The 20,134-nt window shown below is 38.6% G+C and overlaps 1 protein-coding gene across 1 annotated transcript in view; it reads left to right on the forward strand.

Annotated features, from left to right (window-relative positions):
- Positions 1 to 3,053: 3,053 nt before the first annotated feature.
- The window catches only part of Cntn1 (contactin 1), a 258,096-nt gene continuing 241,015 nt past the window's right edge, over positions 3,054 to 20,134 (forward strand). Inside the window, exon 1 of the mRNA XM_051189700.1 lies at positions 3,054 to 3,217. The gene's annotated coding sequence lies outside the window, so the exon portion shown is untranslated. The remainder of the gene's footprint in view (positions 3,218 to 20,134) is intronic.

Consider the following 20,134-nt stretch of genomic DNA (forward strand, 5'->3'; position numbering starts at 1 on the left):
CTCATACTCAGAGAGTGTGTATGTATGAGTTTGTTCCTGGGTATGGTTTGTATCCTTCCTGCTATTTGCATCTCCTGGCTGAGTTCTCAATTGACTCTGAAAAGCTAGATCAGTGGGCAGACTAGATCTGAGATGCTGAGGGCTGGGAGACAGTTCAGGCTGAGGAGAAGGTGCAGACTGTATTTAGCAGGACTCTTCAAACCAGTGGGCAGAATGTCTATTGCCAGACTGATGCACTGAACACAGCTTTGAATTTTGATTGGAGGGGGGGGGGAGCACACTTTTCTCTACTCCCCTCTTCTTTGTCACACTAGGCTGTGCTGGGAATTACTCTCCTGGGAAGCTCCAGAGTGAAGAATTGGATAGAGCAGGGAAAGGAGGAAGGGAGAACTCCCTGGGGTCAGCTTTGCTGCTGTTGTGGTTTCCTTAACTCTCTCTAAGGTTCAATCAGTGGTTGGCGGAAATTGGAATGTTTGAAGAATGAGGGCCAATGCAGTGTGAAAAAAAAGGAGGGGCCATGGGCAGTGGGGATATCCAGCAGAGCAGTTGAACACTGTAATGTCCCAGGAAGTAGAAGGTCAAAACTCTGTGACAGCTTAGGAGCTTGGATCCATCTATGGAGAAAGCAGAACTGTTTTTGCTTCTTTGGAAGAGGTCCAGCTATGTTATCCACCAGGTTGCCAGGGTGAGGCAATCCAGACCAAGTTTCAACAATTCCCTCCTTCAGCTAGTGAGGAAAGTAGTCGTCAAAGCAAACCTGTGCATTTGGCTATATTAATTTCTCCTCTGCTTTCTTCTTGCCTCAATGCCAGACCCACCAGCTGTGATCATAACCTCAGGAAGCAGACCACAAACTTAGATACTGATTGTCTTGAATAATCTCTAAAGCAAGAACATACACTTATATTTTAAAAATGTGGCAAAAGAAATATACCAATTTAATTGCAAAAAAAACCACTTCAATATTCAATATACAGATGAGTTATGGAGAAAGTAACGATTGATTGTTTAGTATTACGATCTGAGCTCTACTTGTATCCAGATGTTCATGGGCATGAGTATCTAGTCCTGTTGTATGTCTATTATTATTATGCTTAAGCTCAAAATTGTAACAGCACAGAGCCCAGAGTGTGTGAAAGTGATTTGAAAAACGCAAACTGCCATGCAGCAGGCATTATTAATGTTTTTATGTAAATAGAAATACAGATATGCTATGAACAGAAGTACAGATTTTGCTCTCTGAGAAAAGACATTACAAAAGGTCTGTTTTACTTGAAAGTATATGAGCCCGATGAGATAGAAATAATCTGAATGTTATTCATGATTCTTTGTGTGTATGTGCTTATGTTCGTTAGATCAAGAAATGCACAACCAGCATTGTATGCCTGAGGGAAAAAAAATGAACTCCATGACAGCCTGTTTATCTTATCTCACCCTCCACAACTTTTACAATACTAGTACTTGTTAAGGGGATGAGTGAAGGAATAAGATGATGATATGGTGGAGTGTTTAGTATTCTGTTCATGGCTCTTGTGACCTTGAATGCTCAGTGTTTTTTTTTTTTTTTTTTTTTTTTTTTTTTTTCTTTCTTTCATTTCAATCTCTGTTTTCACTTTTATGGAAGAGTGTATTGGAAGGCAGTACAAAGCCCAGCTAATTGAGCAGTCAAGAGATGCTAATATTGAAAACACATCCCCTACTAAACTGTTTGCTAACTTTGTCCTCCTGAACTCCTTCCTATTGCAAGTTTTATGTCTCATTCTTGCTGAGTTCTGGCATACCTCGAAGAGAATATGGGACAGGATAAGTGCACAACAATCCAGGAAATTTGTGCAGTGGGAGAACTGGAGTATACTGGGGATGAAGGTGAACAGACACATTATGGGGAAGCAAGACTAGAAGCTTTGACATTGTAGCAATGCCAGAAAGTTCCTGGTGTACAGAGTGTAGCCCGAGTCTCTTTTCTCTTCAAGTACACATTGTGTCTTCCAGTGCTCTGAAGAGAATATGACAAGGTAGACCTGATGGCATTAAAAACTGAACATTGAGTGTCTGCACTTAGCATCAGCTTTCACAAGAGTTGGGGTGAGGTGGGGGGAGGCTCTACGAACTCATGAACAAGAAATCTCTCTTATGCTTAGCATGCATTATGGGGACTACGTGACCGAGGTGGAAGACAAATTGGGCTATATGTAGGAAGAGAGTATCTTGTTTCCTCGTTAGGTACCAAGAAGACACACACTCTAGTTTAATTTTATTTACAGTCTCTCCTGGTCTTCCACTAAGGGGTCCCTCGGGTTTCATAGCTTTCTGATTCTGCCAGGATAGACAGGAGAGATGACGCAGGCGCACAAAGACTTTCCGCAGTCTTAAAGGCAGTCTCAAAATCACCTGGCTGTCTGCTTTTGTATATTCATACTTGAGAACATGATGTTGGTTATCAGTATGGTAGCTATTATTTTAAAAACTAGTCACTAAGGGAACTGCCCAGGGCAAATGCCTCAGTTTGGTGTACTCTGAAAGTTTATTTTATTTTATAGTGTCTTCCCATTTAAATTACTAGATCCTATATGGGCGATTTTTGGTCAAATGGAATAAAGAGTTTCTGGTTTTTGATATAAGGAAAACTTCTGTGACATATTTAGGCAATGATTGGGAACTGGAATGAAAATCTCCAGTTCTCATATTTCTGCTATTTCTCCCCCACTTAATTGTGCATCTTGTTTTCTGTTTCCTCACTGAAGTCCATGTTCCATATTGAGTCTTTGCCTCTGGTGGTGTCCCTGGTTAAATCTTCAGGAGTTCCAGGGGTCTGGCTTTGTCAGATCCTCCCGTCCTCCCTCTTGGAGCCTTTAATGAAGGGTCCTCAAGGCAGCTTCCCTCCTCTAAAGCCTTCTGACCAAGAAGCAGAAAGGCAGCTTTGGAACCAGGGACTTACAAGGTTTAGGAGCTAGGAGAGTCCACAGAAACCCTGGAGTTGAGAATGACATCTTCTCTGTCCAATCAAAGTTGCAGGTTTCTCTCTGGTCCCCGCCTCCCTCTCCCTGCGGCCCCAATAACTGCACTCTGAGGCCCCGGCTTCTGCTGTCAAGTAGCTGTGGTGGGCTCCGCCTAAGCGAGGAGTGGCTGCGGTGGGAGATGCGCTCCCAGCTGTTTGCGGCGGGAGCGGGAAAGCTGTAGGGCCAGGCAGCGCGGCGGCGACAAGAGAGGGGAACAGGTAGGAGGCAGGCTCGCCCTTCTGCAGAGCGCTAAGAAGGTGTGCATCCCAGAGGCCACCAAGCCCCTGCCCCGCCCTGGTTACCCCGGCTCCCGGGGTCGCTGTTGCTGTCACTGCAACACCCATGACACCTATCAGAAGATGGGGTAAAGGGGTGGGTCGGGATGCTGGAGCCGGGGCGACACATTGGAAGGGTTGCTGAGAGAGGCCTGAAGGGCAGTGAGTGTGGGCAACTTTCCTTGTAGACGCTGCAGCTGCCTGCGGGGTCAGGCCTGGGGTATACCCTGTCCACAAGGTTGGGGGTTGGGGGCGCAGACGTGCCAGCTGCTTGAACCGCAGGTCCTCCCTGTATCTCAACTGCTCTGCACGTCAGGCGCCGCCTGCTCCCCTCCCCCGCACCTGCAAGATACTCTCCAGTGCAGCATTGGCTGTGGGTTCTTGCAGTAAGGGAGGTAGAGGCTGGTGGGTCCCTAGGCTAAGAACTAGCTCTCTTTCTGGCGTGGGGGCTGGGGAGAATCCAGGCGTATTCTGATTAATCCATCTGCGAAAAAGCCGAGGACCCTCCCCCATGAGGTGCTGCAGACTGGGCAGGGCAGAGAGGCAGCTTCCCGCCTGCCCCACTGTTTCCTACTGGGAACTACCACTTCATCTAGTCAAATGACTGTGTCAGGATGGACCTCCAAAGCATCCTGCTCCAGTGACTGCATCTGGGCACTAGGTGTTGGCCCAGTGCCTGTTTCTGCTGGAATCAGGTTGCTGGTAGCAGTAAGGAAAATTGCAGGGAAATCAGACACCCTGCTGGGAAAAATTCCTGAAAAAAAAAGAAGAAAAAAAAAAAAAAAAAAAAAAAAAAAAGGGGAATTGTGGGAAAGAAGCAAGTGAGAGGTATAGCCATTTCTGGCTGTCCCGTTTTCCATGCCAAATCTAGCATGGGCATCTGTATATGTGCCCGTGTGCACATCACCAAGGTGGAGCTATATATAGCTCCTGCGCAGCCAGCCCGATTTCCTTACTGCTGAGAGGGCTGGCTTGGCCTTCTCAAGCAATCTGCAAGTACTGGGTGGGAGGGGCGAAATAGAATCAAATTCTTCATTAGTGAGGAAAGCCAGAAAAGAGACACTCAGAGTAACAACCCCCCACATGGTATAATGCTTTTGTAATGCACAGAATCAATGTATTCCAAAATTGTTCTGAATGCATTCTGGGGCCTTATCCCATGTTTTTTGAAGTCACAGTGCAGATCGAAGTGTAGCATACATCACATTAATAATGTCTTATCTGCATTATTTTATTGACTCATTTGGTGCACAATTCTGTGCACATGCTTGCATCTTGCTTATTTGGAATTAAATGCATTTGTGTGGTAACTTATAGCTAGCTACACTGAGGGGCCAGAAAAGGACCCACCCACTTTTTAGGATACAGGTCTGTGGTATTGCTATGGCCATTGGAGGTAGTTTTGATATAATTCCTAGGACAGATTTTTCTTGTGGCTTATATAAATCTGTGCTGGTGTGATATTTAACATGTATTTGAACTTTTTAGATGTTTATATATTTGTTTTTATCACTGTCTGGAATGATGTAGTTTCCATTGTCATAAATCAGAAAAAATGAGATTCAGAAGGAGCAAATAGTGTGCTTAAAATCTTCCACGAATTTCAGCTCTTCTCTTAGCAGAGCCTGCTCTACGTGCACACACAGCAGCCTCTCTCCGAACAACATGCTCTGTAGTTCTCTATAATTATTGGTCCCTGTAAGAAATTTAAATAGTGTTGATACCAGCAACAATGTATGCTGTGGTAACTCATTCATTTGTTTTATGTTTTATGTTTTTTTCAGAATTAAAATTTGGCTTCCTAGATATAGCTGGTGGTGTTGAATTTTGTCACTCCGACTGCCTGCTTATCTGATTTGCAGTGTTTTGTTCTCTTAGGATTTGAGCCTGATAGTATTCCAGGGAAGGATAACAGAATTGACTCCTAGGTTTTTGCTGAAGCTTCTCTTTAAAATCTGTGCAAGGCTAGGTAGTAGTGGCACACACCTTTAGTTTCAGCACTTGAGGGACAAAGGCAGGTGGATCTCTGTGAGTTTGAGGCCTGGTCTTCAGAGTGAGTTCCAGGATAGCCAAGACCACACAGAGAAACCCTGTCTTGAAAAAGCAAAGCAAAACAAATAAACAAACAAAAATGTATATTTCCACTGTAGGACTGAGTATTTAATAGGTTGTGAATAAGCAGAGATACAACTGATTGTCAATGCATAGCTTGAGTCTCTTTGGAAGATAATACATGGAAATATCACCACACTTAGTCCTATGTATTTATGTCTTTTATTATCTAACGAGACAAAAAATGCTTTTCTGAAAAAAACATTTCTGCTAATTAAGTTTTTTCAAGTTATTTCGAACTACAGTTATCTGGAAAGAGGGAACCCCAACTAGAAATTGCTACACTCAGATTATCCTGTTGAAATGTCTGTTGGGATTTCATTATTTCTAGTTGATGCAGGGGAAACCAAACCACTGTGGGCAGTACCTTCCCTACTCAGTGGGGCTTAGACTATAAAAGAAAGGTAACTGAGTAGCCAGAGATTGATGCAGGAGTATCCAGTCCACTGGGGGAAGCACCATCCCTACTCAGGAGGGCTTACACTATAAAAGAAAGGTAACTGAGCTAGCCAGAGAGAGACAGTGAGTAAGCAGCATTCCTCTCTGGTCTTTGCTTTAGTCTGTGTATTCTCACAGCAGCAACAACTGGAGCATTACAACCCATATTGTTTTATAGTTATCACACTGAATGTTCTAAGCAGGCTCAAAGGCATGACACCAAAAAAACTGTCATCATGGCAAAGTATTCACATAGGTGCTACTACAATTTGGGGCTCATCTATTTGTCAATAGATGGCAGAATTGAGGGCTACTTTTGGGAATGCTGGCTCCATTATCCAGCCCATGATGACTAATGACTGATGTGAGGTTGTTTCTGTGTTTATACCCCTGAATGATTCAGTCTTCTAACACAGATATTGTTTATGCCATATAGTCTTTCTTGTGCCCCATGCAGACAACTAGCAAGGTAGGTGAAAGATAGACTAGATTCCTACCAGTAAGAACATTCTACAAGTAACCACACTGCCACTCCTTGCCAAAAAATCAGCAAATATGAAGTCATTACTGGTCCCTGAAACATTCTCTGTGTTCATTTTCTGATTCTTCAAATCTCTTACATCTCTAGTCCCCATGGTAATAATCACAGTGAATTGGATGCATTTTTCTTGGTGCATGTATTACCATCTCCCTATCTACCCATTAGCATGCTCCAATCTCTGCCATAAATAACCCATTTGCCTTGTGTATACCCATCCAATCCCTTGATGTCTCCAGTCAAATGCTGTTTCTATATGCAAATTGCCTGTTCTTTGCATTATATCCTAGTACCTACCCCTTTTAAGTCACTGATAAACTCCCTATTTTTTACAGGAGTAGCCTTTGCTTTCTTCTTATTAGCATGCTGACTATTATTCTTCCTTTCTGACTGCCACTTTCCATGGTTCCCCCTTCCCATCCCCTCCTCACTTTAGTTGTAGACAGCACAATCATCTGTTGTCAAGTTTTCTTACTTCTCTAAGCCTTCTCTTTTGGCCTCCCTCCTATTTTTACTTTCTTTTCCATGCTCTCAAATGACATCTTTCCTTCTGCAGTTGCATTTCTATGATGGCACTGGTAGTCGTGACTATTGTCCTGGTTAAGAACACAGGCTGCAGGGGGGTGTCTTCATTATGCAAATATATGAATGCCAGCAATGGGGTCTGCAATAGCACTGTTTGTTAGACGCATTTCTGACCTGTACTGAGACAATGCATGTAAAACATTCAAGACAGGACTTAGGCCACAGTAATTATTCATAAGTAATAGCTGTTCAAGTATTATTTGTAATGGTAATGTAAGTAGCAAAAAACACTGTTTGTCCATCCCTAAACTGGCCTTTAGTAACAGAGGCTACAACCTTCTAGATAATTTTGCTTGTGGCTAATACATTTTTAGTTTTCTTTCCATCTGGAAGGACCCAGTGTCTATCTATTCAGTAGTTTATCTGTTATTATTCTAAATTCTAATGTGTATCCTCTATTGTGCACTGCTATTTTAAACCTGGATTAACACAGTGACCAATAAGTCTGCCAGCATAGAAGCTTTAACCAAAGAAGCCACAGATCATCCAAATACATTGTATGTTAGATTTTTACTACTCATTCTTATTTATTTTGAAACTTTGTATTGGTAGCAAGACATATTTGGATCCACATTCTAAGGAGGACTGAGTTGTGTGTCATTGTCAATGAAGCAGAAGGATGATGATTCACTATGGTTGAATGGATGGACTATTGTATAAAATTATATTGAAAAGTACATGGTTATGTTATTGAACTTAATTTCAGATAAAATTGAAAATAAATTTGATTAAAAGGATTTACATAATAACTAAGGAAAATCAGAGAAATAGAGAAATATTTTCCCTTTTTCTTTTTCTTTCTCTTTCCTTTTATTTATTTATTTATTTATTTATTTTTTGAGACAGGGTGTCTGATTGTTGAAACTCACTGAGCATACTGTGTTCAGCAGGTTGGACTTGAAATCATAGAGATCTGCCTACTTCTGTCTCTCCATCTCTCCAGTGCTAGGATATGTCACCATGATATTTTCAGTTTGTACCTTTGACAATTGAATATAGTGACAGTAACTTGACTTTTGTGCTCCACTTTTTCTTCACATCAGACATTAAACATTTATTGATTCCCTTGACATTGTTATTAAGGATGGATACATGGCTTCCAAGTCATCTTTTATACAGTGTTGTCGGTGTTTCTGGATTTTCTTACTGAAGGTAAATACATATGTTCTGCATTTATGGCCATTTGTTTATCATAATGTATTAAAGGTTACTGGTGCAGACAAATGTTTGTAGCCCCATGATGGATACTGACAAATAGTTTCTCAAAAGCTCATGCACAGGCTCAATTTTTGCCAATGGCTATACACATTATATTCATTAATACTTGGTATTATGGCTTTTAAAGGCGACTATTTTGATAGTAAAAGTTATATGTTGAGTTCTTTTAGGTTTTGTTTATTTGTTTGTTTGTCGTTCTGTGTTTTTGGTGAGTTCACAAAATGTCATACACACGGAGTACCTGTGCTTCTCAATTTACTAAGGTGGGTTGGCCCTGGGCACTCCCATGTTCCTCCTATAACAGGACATTTGCAAAGGTGTTTCTTGCCCTGATGGCTGCCTTTCGTTTTATTAGGTTGGGACACGGAGAGAGTACAAGCAGTGGGGTTTGAAATGAGTCTCACTTTGTACATAGGCAGATTATGAACTCACAGTATAGCTCAGTCTGGCCTGGAACTTGTAGGGATCCTGTTATGTTAGTCTCTTGAGTGCTGGCATTGTTGCTATGCCTGGTTGTGCCTTTCTGGAAACACGCTTTAAAATACAAACATTGATAATTTACTGTTTTTCATCAATTATTTCACACTGCTACTGTCGTGTAAGAGCTCAGAGAACTCTCTGCCACCCAACAACTGAATATGAAAGCTAACATATGAGTGCCCTACTGCTAACTCCATTTGTCCTCTAATGAAAGTACAGGCTTTTTATTTTGTTTTATTTTAGTTTTTCAAGACAGGGTTTCTTTGTGTAACTTTGGAACATGTCCTGTAACTTGCTTTGTAGGCCAGGCTGGCCTTGAACTCAAAGAGATCCACCTGCCTCTGCCTCCTGAGTTCTGCCACCCAGGTCCTTTTGTCCTCAAAAACAAAATTGAACTGTGTGTATCTTATGTCTATCCTCATGTGAAGTGGCTCCTGGGGACACATATTATCAGTCTATTAAAATAATCTTTGTTCTTCATGTGGTTCTTCCAGTAACTAGATGGCTCCTTAATTCTTTCTGAGCCTTCATTGTCCATTCTTAAAATACCTCAGGTCAAAATGTACATCAGAAGATATTAATGGCCAGGTTACTCAGCCAGAGCAGGGCACATTGTTTGCACAATTATCTGAATGACTCAAGCACTAAATCTATTTCTGCTAGCATTATCCAGATGGTCCTTAATTCACCGGGTAATTGCTCAGCCCTGTGCTTGATGCTGTAGACCTGAGTGTGTCATGTTTTTTTTTTGTATTTAGTGACTTCTTGCTAAGTGCTGCTTATTGGTCACTTCGGTTCCTTCGGTGAACTGGTTTACCTGGTCCTTAACCTGTTCTCTTAAGAGATATCAAGAACTCATCTCTGTGTGGTAGCAAACTCCAATCAGTTAGCTCAATCAGGTAAGTGCTTTGTAACTAGTGTAAGTTATTTACTCTTTATGACTCTTTGTTTAATCTGTTCAAAAAACAAAAGATATGCAGTGTTCAGAGACTCTCTCTCTCTGGTCTTCTTTTTTGTAGTCTCCTTTGCATTAGGTTCATTTCTTCATCACATCCACAGCTGACTTTCCAAAGCAAATTTCATAGTGAGATCCATCCTAGATTGCAGGTCTTTTGATGAGGTCTCCCTCTTTCTTTCCTAAGGTCCTCTTTATTTCACCTGAAGGTCATTTGTCAGTAGTCCTTATTAAGTTTTTAAAATTTATTTCTCAATCTTCAGGTCTCTTATGTCTCTAGCTGCTGACCATGCCCAGGTTACTCACCAGCTCTATTTCCCACCATTCACACTTTCTCTTTTCTTCCTTCTTCTGATGGGTTCTCGGCTCCAACATGAGTTGCTTGTCTTCTTGTTTGTCTTTTAGCTGGCACAACTTCTTATGTCTACAGTTAAGTTATGCTCTATCATTTCTAGATTTGTTCCTTAGAGTTCACACCTTGTGTTTTTAGATCCTATTCAGGATTTCTCAATCGGTCTCTAACAACTAGGGCCTAGCACTGTATTGTAATCAGTTGTTTTCTCAAAAACTACTGTGTGTGCCCTGAAGAACACAGACCACTACTAAATCTTCATGTGACCCAAAAGGCCCTCACATATGTTTTATATTGTCTAAGTGTTTCTGAAGACATGAATAAAAGAAGGGCAATCCTGGATCTGTTTTTATGATCTCATCAAATGAAGTATTCATCTTTGCCTAGAAAGAGTAGCAAATAAAAAGTAAAAGCCATGGTAGTTTTAATAATATTTCAAATTTCATATTCTGATTTAGTGGTTTATGCAAGATAGGTAAAGGATTTTAATGAAGATCTTGTAAAGAAAATTCTTGCCTAGGATATGATAATTCTAGGATGCTAAATCACTAAGTTAACTTCTTTTAAACAATTCTGTTTTCCATAAGGTAGGATACATTTGTAGATGCAGGGATATTGTAAGTATGTTAATTCATCTGGCTGGTATTAAATATTGGAAAAAATAATGACCATTTTCTCTGCTTAATTAAAAATCTTCATTGTCATCTCTGATATTTTACATTACTCTCCTTGGCAAACTGCCTTATGTATATGGCATTATCAGGTCAAAAGGCCTCAACATATAAAGAACTGTAGGTAGCTAATGCTCAGAGTGGGAGAAACAGTCTTCCCCAGGGAAGAGCCACCAATTGATTATGTAATAAATGGCCAGCCCTGAAAATGTACAGATTAATAACATTACCCAGATGAGCAGGTTATATGCATATGCATACTCAGATATGAATGCATCAGCATTCAATGAAAAAGAGGCCATGCATTTGGAAGAAAGTAAAAAAGAATATTAGGATGGTTATGAGAGAGAAAGGGAAGGAGAGATGATGTAATTATATTATAATCTCTAAAATAAAATGTGTGATTTTCTGCATTTATGGGTAAAGTCAGAAAAATAAGTAAGTTGCCTGAATTCAAATGTTAGTGAGTTAAACAAGACCAATATGACTTATATCCAGGGTGCACTAGGCTCACCATAAAGAGGTTCTTAATGTCTCATAAGGTTAAGGACAATGGTTTTTGATTAATGATGCATTGAAAGTTCTGAGCTGTACACTATGCCTTTATTTCATCAATAAATTCAACTCATAAGTATATCTACTTCCTACAGTTCTTTGAGAAGAAACTAAAAGTTTTCGTCCTAAACATAAGTTACATTTCCATTCATTTAACTGCTTATTGTTTAGCACACACACACACACACACACACACACACACACACACACACAAACACTCACAACATTTTACTCTCTAATTTGTTTCAGAGTGTATTTCTTTTTATTTCTGTGAAAACTACAATATTATTTCTCTTATCTTTCTATCTTTCTAACTTGAGTTATTGAAATAAATTTTGGAGATATTCCTGAGTAGAGATGTTCATTTACTTTTTTTATTTTGCTTGTTATGAAATTTTATACAGTCTTGAAGATTTATAAGAGTCAAGTCAAAAATCAAATTGGGGGTGGGAGAGGTAACTAAGACAAATAATGAAAAAGAAATAAATTTAAAAATGGTGGTACTTAGAATAGTAATATCTGGAAATTCAGCATGGTAGGATATAAGAATTATTTTCTGTCCAGCTTGCAAATGAGCCCTCTCTATAATTTCCATTCATTTGTTAACAATAATCACTATTGAACATCACATTGAAAATTATTGTTTTAAATGTGTTGCATGTGGAATTGCAGCATTTTTCAAATAGGGTGAAGATGGCTTTGAACATGTGTCACCTTATTGTGTAACTCAGGAAATCAGAGCAAATACTTCACAAAAATGAGAATGTACATCCATACTCCACAGCTTTGTTGTGTGTATTGTTTGGTACTTGTGTGCATGTGTGTCTTAGTGTAGACATGGACATGCAACTGTATACATGATGAGGTCAGAGGATAACCTCAAAGGTCCTCACCTTCTACCCTGTTTCAGACAGGGTCTCTTTATTGTTTGGTGCTAACCAGCTTGAATAATGCTCCAGTTTTTAATCCTTGTGTTATGTACTAAATCTTTACAAGATTAACAGGATTTAGTACTCTGTGAGTCATAGCATGCAGAAGCTATGCCTATGCTCACAGACTGTGTTAACCCAAGGAATTCAATCATTCTAATTTTCAAATGTTTTATTCATAGATAACTCATAAAAAAGGTCTTCCATTATGGGGATTTACATGGTACTGTTTTCTAAATATGAATAGATCTTTACAATGTAGTATTTAAATATTTATTATTATTATAATTTTGACTCAAACATCAGAATTTTATGGCTTCCGACCTAATTTTCGTTCCCAGCACCACAAATATTAGCAGTAATTCTATCCTAAGGCATGAAATCTGACCATATTTAACTGTCATGGTTACTGAAGATGAAGTTCTCTCTATAGTCAGCTTTTATAGTCCCTGCTAAGATGTTACAAACAGTAATATTTTAGTCTCAACACCAACTTGTTTAGTATAACAAAGTTTTATATCAGAAAATGCTACTGTACAATGTTTTTATACATCAGCTGCAATGCATTTTAATTAAAAATATTTGAAATGAGTAATATGTTCATTTAATTTGGCCCTCCTGTGTTATTTTAGGATTATTATAACTATGGTTACTAGAAAATTAACCCAGTTTCTTAAGATGAGTTTAGATATTTTGGTTATGTGTAGGTTGAGTGGTGTTGAACATAACACTTACTTCTACTAAAGCACATATTAATGTATTGTGCAAAGCCATGCTTAATTTTCTTTTATTGAAAAGACATTATTTTTTCATACAGTATATCCTGAATGTAGGTTTCCCTCCCTCTGTTCCTCTCAGGTCATGCCCACCTCCCTTCCCAGCTGCTTCCATCCCTTTATGTCACATGTTGGAAAGCAAACAGGCATTGAAGGGATAATAGTAAGATAAAAACAAATCAGAATAGGACAAAACAGAAGAAACTGCACAGGAAACAGATATAAACACAGAGACCCCTCCTTCACATATTCAGGATTCTCATAGACCATAAAACTTGGAGGGATAAATATATATCCTGGCACAATATTATGGTATGCTGTTGAGTTTTGTTGTTGTTGGCCATCTCCTATGCATGCAGCCTGCCTGCCCTTTTCAGATTACTTTGGTTCACCAGTGAGATTTACTTGGAAAAAATCTAAATTTTGTTTTGCAAGTGGTTACTAATCAGAGATAGCTTTTGGGCTAGAGATTGGGGCATGTGTCCACTTCTTTCAGCCCTAGGACCTCATCAGGTGCAAACCCTTCCTGGCCCTGTGCATGCTGCCAGTCTCTGTGAGTATGTGTGTTGATCTTGCTGTGTTTAGAAGTTTGGTGTCCTCCATTGCTTCTGACTCTTGAAATCTTTCTGCCTCTGTCCCAGAGTTCCCTAAGCCCCCTGGGGAAAGATTTATGAAAGTATCCTGTTTATAGCTGAATGTTCCAAAGTCTCCCACTCTGGATATTTTCTTTTATGGACCTCTTTATTGGTTCCCATCTGCTGCAGGAAGAAGCTTCTCTGATGATGGCTGATCAAGACACTGATCTATATGTACAGAGGAATTCCATTAGGAGTCATTTACTGCTGCATTCCTTTTGTAGATCAGTAATATTTGGTTTGCCCCTAGGTCCTAGGACTATCTAGTCTCAGGTTCTTGGTTACCCAAGTAGCGTTAAGTAAGTGCTCCATTTCATAGAGTGAACCTCAAACCAAACCAGATATTGGTTGGTTACTTCCACAAGCTTTGTGTCACTTGCAAATCTTGCAGGCATGACACTGCTGTAGTTTCAAGGTTTTGAAGCTGGTAACCATGCCCAAGTGTTCAGGAGGGCATAAAGTTGCCCTTCCTCTATATGTGCAATCAAAATGTAGCTAGACAGTGTTTGTAAAATGAAGTCACACAGGGCAAATCACAGCCTGAAAAAACAGTTTCATACAATCCAGAGTGAGTTAGAGCAGGGCACAGCTGCTCTCAACATGAGTTGTGTAGTTTTATTGGGTTATATATTTCCACGATTAAAACTGCAGGTAAATATGAAAGTTGGGTAATTAATTGCTATTAAATTTTTGTTTGGATGGTAAAAATAAATTTGAACATAATTGACACAGAAAAGATAATTTTAGTCTTTCAATTGCAACTGTGGCCTATTTTTCAATTTAGTCTTACATTTTTAAAAATTACATTCATTTATTTACTTATTTATTTGTGTATGTGTGCCTGTGTGTGCATACATGTGTATCACATTATGTGTGTTAGAGTTAAAGAGTTGGTTTTCCCTTTCCATCATACAGGTACTGAGAATTGAATACATATATCAATCAGCCTTAGAGGTAAGGCCTTTACATGCTGATCTATCTCACCAGCCCAAATCTTAAAATTTCTCTTAATGATGTTTTAAATTTTTTTGTGTGATAATATTGTATGTCTTCTTTTAAATTTATTTATGGTGTTTGCTTTCTTCTATTGGAAGTATTATAATTTCCATGTTTGGTTTCTAACTTGGGTGTTAGAGATGAAATATAATTGATTTGCCTGTGTTGACTGATAGGTAGGATGTCTCAGCAGTTTCAGTCTAGCACTGGAGTCCTGAAGGATTCCTGGAGAGCTACTGGTATTCAGTCTACAACAAGTTGTTGTTTCTAATACTGGCAACAGAATACAGCAGCAACAGGAGAGAGTAAGGGCAAGCAGGTAAAAAGCAAATTTACCTCTCCCAAACTCTGTAATGTAGGTGGCCACCAGAAAGTTCCAATAATCTGAATAAGAAAATCCCTCACAGGAATGCCTAGCTGCTTGGGTTGTACTTGATTTCTGATGACCGCAAATTGACAACCAAGATTAGCCATCACACCCACCTTCTGTGAATGAGACCTTTGCCAAGACAGGGTCTCCTGGGATGTGAGAGCACAGTGAGCACTGTCATACCTGCATTAATCCATTGCTCTCTGCTCTCTACAATGGGTGCAATATGAATAGTGGCTTAATCCTGCCATTGTGGCTTTCTATAACAATGGACTATATCTGTAACTGTGAGCCAAATAAACCCTTTCTCCTCTTAAGTAGCTTTTTGTCAAGGTATTTTATCACAACAAAACATGAAAATAAAAGGAATAAACTTACTTATGGTCATTAAAGTTGATTCTTTTGATTCATTTAAGTTCTCCCATAAAAGCTGTTAGTGATATCTTTGGAATTTTTAAAGTTAATTTTATGCCTAAGTTCAGAACGTATTATTACTATCTAAACTATATACTGTTTATAATATTCTGAAGTATTTTTATCCTGGACAATTCTATATTTCTACAATTTTTGTACAAAATGATGCTTTATGCTTTAGCATGAAGACACACCACACCACACACACACACACACACACACACACACACACAAAACGAAGTATTTAAGTATATATTTATGCATATACTATACTTATAGCCCACTGTTAAATCTTTGTATGACTTCCAATATATTTTTTAAAATATTGCTGTAAGAACACAATTCAATATGTACTTTTTTTTGTCTTAGTCACTGTTCTTTTGCTGGGATAAGGCTCAGTATGTACTTTTCTTCATACCAGGTAGCATTTCTCAAATATATAGCTATAAAGTCAAATTGCTAGCAAAGATGACTTTCTCTTTACAGATATTTTCCCCATTGTGTTAGTCACTTATCTTGTTACTATGACAAAATACTCGGACAGAAGCAAGTTGTAGTGAGATACCCATTCCACCTGCACCTGTGCCCATGCCCCAATAGGAGGCTAGGTCTGGGGTCCTGAACTCCAACTCGCTCTTTCCTCCTGGTCGGGTTGTGGAGAGCATCTGGGTGGCATCCATGGAGCAGCAGTGGTCATCTGTTTCAGGTGTAAATGATTTCTCCCCGAATAAACATCATTCAACTGTACTGCGTCCCAGGGAATCTCATTTCCCACACAATATTTGGTGTTAGAAGGGATTTTTCACAGGACCTGGGGAATTAGGTTTCACCCAGCCAGCAGGGCATCTGCCCTGAGCCTCTCCCTCCCCAGCTAGACCATGGTTTGTTTTGCTCAGAGTTCCAGGGTACAGTCTGCTGCAGAGAAACCATGGCTGTAGGAGCTGAAGGGATCTGGTCACTTTGCATTTGCTGTGAGGAATCAGAGAGGATGAATGCTTGGCTTGGCTCATTTTTTCTTTCTTTGTGTATGTGCTTAAATTTAAGTAATTATTTTATTATTTCTAATTACTTTTAATTATACTATCATTCTATCCTTTCTCCCTTCTCTTTCCTCCCTCTACGGAATATCCCCTTATTCCCTCTTGAAATCATGCTTCTTTTTCTTTAGTTGTTATGCCTAAATATATAAATTAAATGTATTTAGTGTTACTTTGTGTATATCAAGGATGATTATTTGGTATAGGCTAAGGATCTCATTCTTGGGGAAGGATCTCATTCCTGGGGAAGACTATTTCTCCCACTCTCAGAATTCCTTAGTTACTTTTAGCTCTTTTTCTAGGGTTTGGCACTCATGAGATTTCTTCCTACTATTTTAGCATGTGTATTGTTATACTTGTTCAGGTCTTGTTTAAGCAGTTATATCCTTTAGATATCATGGGTGTAGCTTCCCATTAATTTCTAGGAGACACCATCTTATTGTCAGTATAATAGTTTTATTTTATTATTATTATTATTATTATTATTATTATTATTATTGTTCAGTAATATGTCTTGAGATCTGGAATGCTAATCCAGAATGCCAATCTAGAAAATGCTAAGGTGGGCATTTTTCTTACCTTACTGCTGCTATACACTTTGCTGTCTCTCACTCTAGATCTGGATGGGAACAGTGAGCAATAACTATGATACAGCTGAATGTTCTCCTGTCTTAAAATTTCCTACACCAATCAAATTATCCCATTATCTTTAAGTTCAACCTCATTCAGATTCTCAGGACACACAGAAAGAAACCACATTCTTCATTAAAATGACACATGAATGGCTCCTACCTCAATTATTGACAAAAATCCTTGTTTTCTAAAATCTCATTAGCTAGATCTCCAATGCCTGTATTTCTCTCTGCACTCTTGTCTTTCAATCTCCTACCAGAATAGTTCATTAAGCTCTCCAGACAATACTCAAAGGATTTTCTATCCCAAAGTTTCAAACTCTTCCACATTCCTCCTACAAACTAGTTCCAAAGGCCCAAAAACCACATAGTCAGGTTTACCACAGCAAAGGCCTACTTCTTGCAGACCAATTTTCTGTACTACTTACTTATTATTTATTGCTGCATCAAAATAATCTGACAAAAAACAAGTTAAATAAGGACACACATCCAATTTTGGCAGGGAGGTTGTGGTGGCAAGAGCTTGAAGCAACGAGGCATATTGTATCTGTAGTTAGAAAGCAACTCAGGATGAATGGTAATGACAGCTAAAGCTTGACAAATGGTTTGATGCACGAAGAGTTATTATAGTAGGTGGGGACAAAAGCAAGCATGGCTAGTTCAAACAACAGAAAGATATCTAATATATTCTGGAGCATAAATTATACAGTAGCAAGACATGTGACTAAGGAAGAGAAGATGGAGATCAAGAAAAACCTCCCTGTGCAGCAATAACATCAAGAAAGGCAATCATATAATCAAATTTTATAAAGTGTATTCTGAGGATTTAATGGAGCAAACCAAACTGTTGCTATGAAAGTCGTTTTGCAAGTTTACAAATTTAAAGAAGTTAAGCCTGACATGAAAAAAGTATGTCTTGACTATTAATGATAAGAAAACTTGCCACATGATTACCAGACCAAAACTTTCTGAGTCACCCCTTTTAATATACTCCAATATTCTCTTGGAGTTCCAAAAAAACTTACTTTTGCTGGAAGATATGTTATAAAACTTGTGTAAGTAATTGACGTAAGTTTGTACAGTAATTAGTAAAGAGAATTGTGAGCTGCCTGAGAGGTATTTATTTATTTATTTAATTTTCGCACAGCTTCTTGAGAGCTTGCTTTCTGCTAAGGCAGACATGTCTTTTCTAAAATTATAAAGAAGTTCATCACTTGCTGTGGCTGGTATCTTCTGTTTTCATGCAAGCATATTTAGTATAAGAGCATATGGAGCAGTCTTTTACAACATTACTAAACTGCTGAAAAGAGGATTTTAGAGATATTTTACATATTTACACACACACACACAAACACACACACACACACAAACACACACACACACACACACACTAGTTTTCTGGGGCTCCTTGTGTCTGATACTACCAAATGAAGATTGCTTTCTTGTATTACTTTTACTTGGGTAAAGTAACTAGTTCTAAAGAGGAAGACATATTCCATTGCTATTAAACCAAATGTTTTTCATCACCCTGTCCCATATTCAGAGAACCCTGACTTACCAACTCATTTTAATTAAGGTTTATACTAGCCATAAAATATTTTCTAGTACCTGGCTAAAATCATGCATGAAGAAGTGACAAATGTCCTTTTGGCATCACCACTTTTTTTTTTTTTTTTTTTCACAGATATGCCTTGCAGAGGAATAGGCATAAGTCATTTTTGTAGCATTCAGAAACAATTTTATTCCTCAGAAATGGTGCTAACCAGTTTTTTTGTTTCACCAGAGACTTCAGATTCTTCAGGAGGATTTTAATCTCACCCAGGGAATACTTGCCGTTGAAATTGCTTGCAATGCCCTTTCAGTTGACACCACTATTCACAAGCAGAGTTATTGTTTCCAGAGCTGGTTGCCATGGATCTCGTGTCCTGCATGTGTCTATTTCATTTGTATAAATGGCCTGGGTCTGAGGCAGGGCAAGTGCTCTGATGAATGTGTCTTAATAGGGGATGACTCCTTCCATATCAAATCAGAACACCTTTCGCTATGTTTTAATAATGGATTTTAGAGAGAGTTCTGGCTAAAACATGTGAAAAATATCTGATAACTTGAAAGGGTAGAAAGATTTTGTGTCTGTTGAACTGTAAATTCCAGTTACTGTCTACTCTTGGTTCTGGCATACTGGCACCTCTCTTGTGGTCCCCACTTACAGACCTCTGCTACAGCCCCTATACTTCTTCATTATCCAAACTTACAACCTTGCTTCTTCCTACTCCTTACTAGGTTGTAAGTATGGAGACCAGACTGTATCATTTTTGGCCATAATTTTTAAGTCCATGCCTTGCATTTAGAAACACTCAGCATATATTTCATCTATATTTTTAAGATATCCTATTGGGCTTTAATTAAATAAATAATTTAGCATATTCTTTTGTAAAAGTATCTCACGTTTGAAAAATGCTATATCCCTCTTCTAGCACTTCTTCCTACACACTGGTAGATATAATCATAACATTGATGGATGGACTGTAAAGCAGCATTGTTTTTCATTCATAAAATTCACTTGAGATTGTAAAGAATTAAGAATCTGAGCATTACAGAATTCTAAAATGAATAATGGAATTTGACAAATTAATATTTCCATTTCTTTGGAATAACTAAAAGTACATAATACATGCAAGTTAGTGCATCCTTTCACCAAGAAACCAAAGACATTTGAGTAATGGACATAGTATATACATAATTCATTGGGTGTGACATTTTTAAGGACCTCTGTATTTAGCAGGTATAATATGATGATCAGTTTTTATAGAGAATGCTGAAGAGTTACGTATGCTAAATGCTGGATACAATTTACATAATAAATAAAATGTCAGTAAAATGTTAAATCAAAAACTTCTGTGCTTTATTCCCATGTTACCTAATAGGGAGTTAAGTCTTGTGTTTTCTCAGCATCTGGTATCTTGGTCAGGTTGTATTTTTCAAAAGAAGAATTATCTTTGCTTTTCCTGGTATTTTCAAATTGTACTCTGGTCCATGATGAAGGTCAACGGCCTCCTTGGAATCAGGTTTTTGTGCCTGCTGGGAAGATCTCCTTCTCACTGACCAATAATGCAGTGTGAAATGGGATGACCATGGTCTTCCTTTACTAAAATAACTGGAGTATGGGA

This window comes from Phodopus roborovskii, unplaced genomic scaffold, assembly GCF_943737965.1.
Source record: "Phodopus roborovskii unplaced genomic scaffold, PHOROB, whole genome shotgun sequence".
Classification (NCBI taxonomy): Eukaryota; Metazoa; Chordata; class Mammalia; order Rodentia; family Cricetidae; genus Phodopus; species Phodopus roborovskii.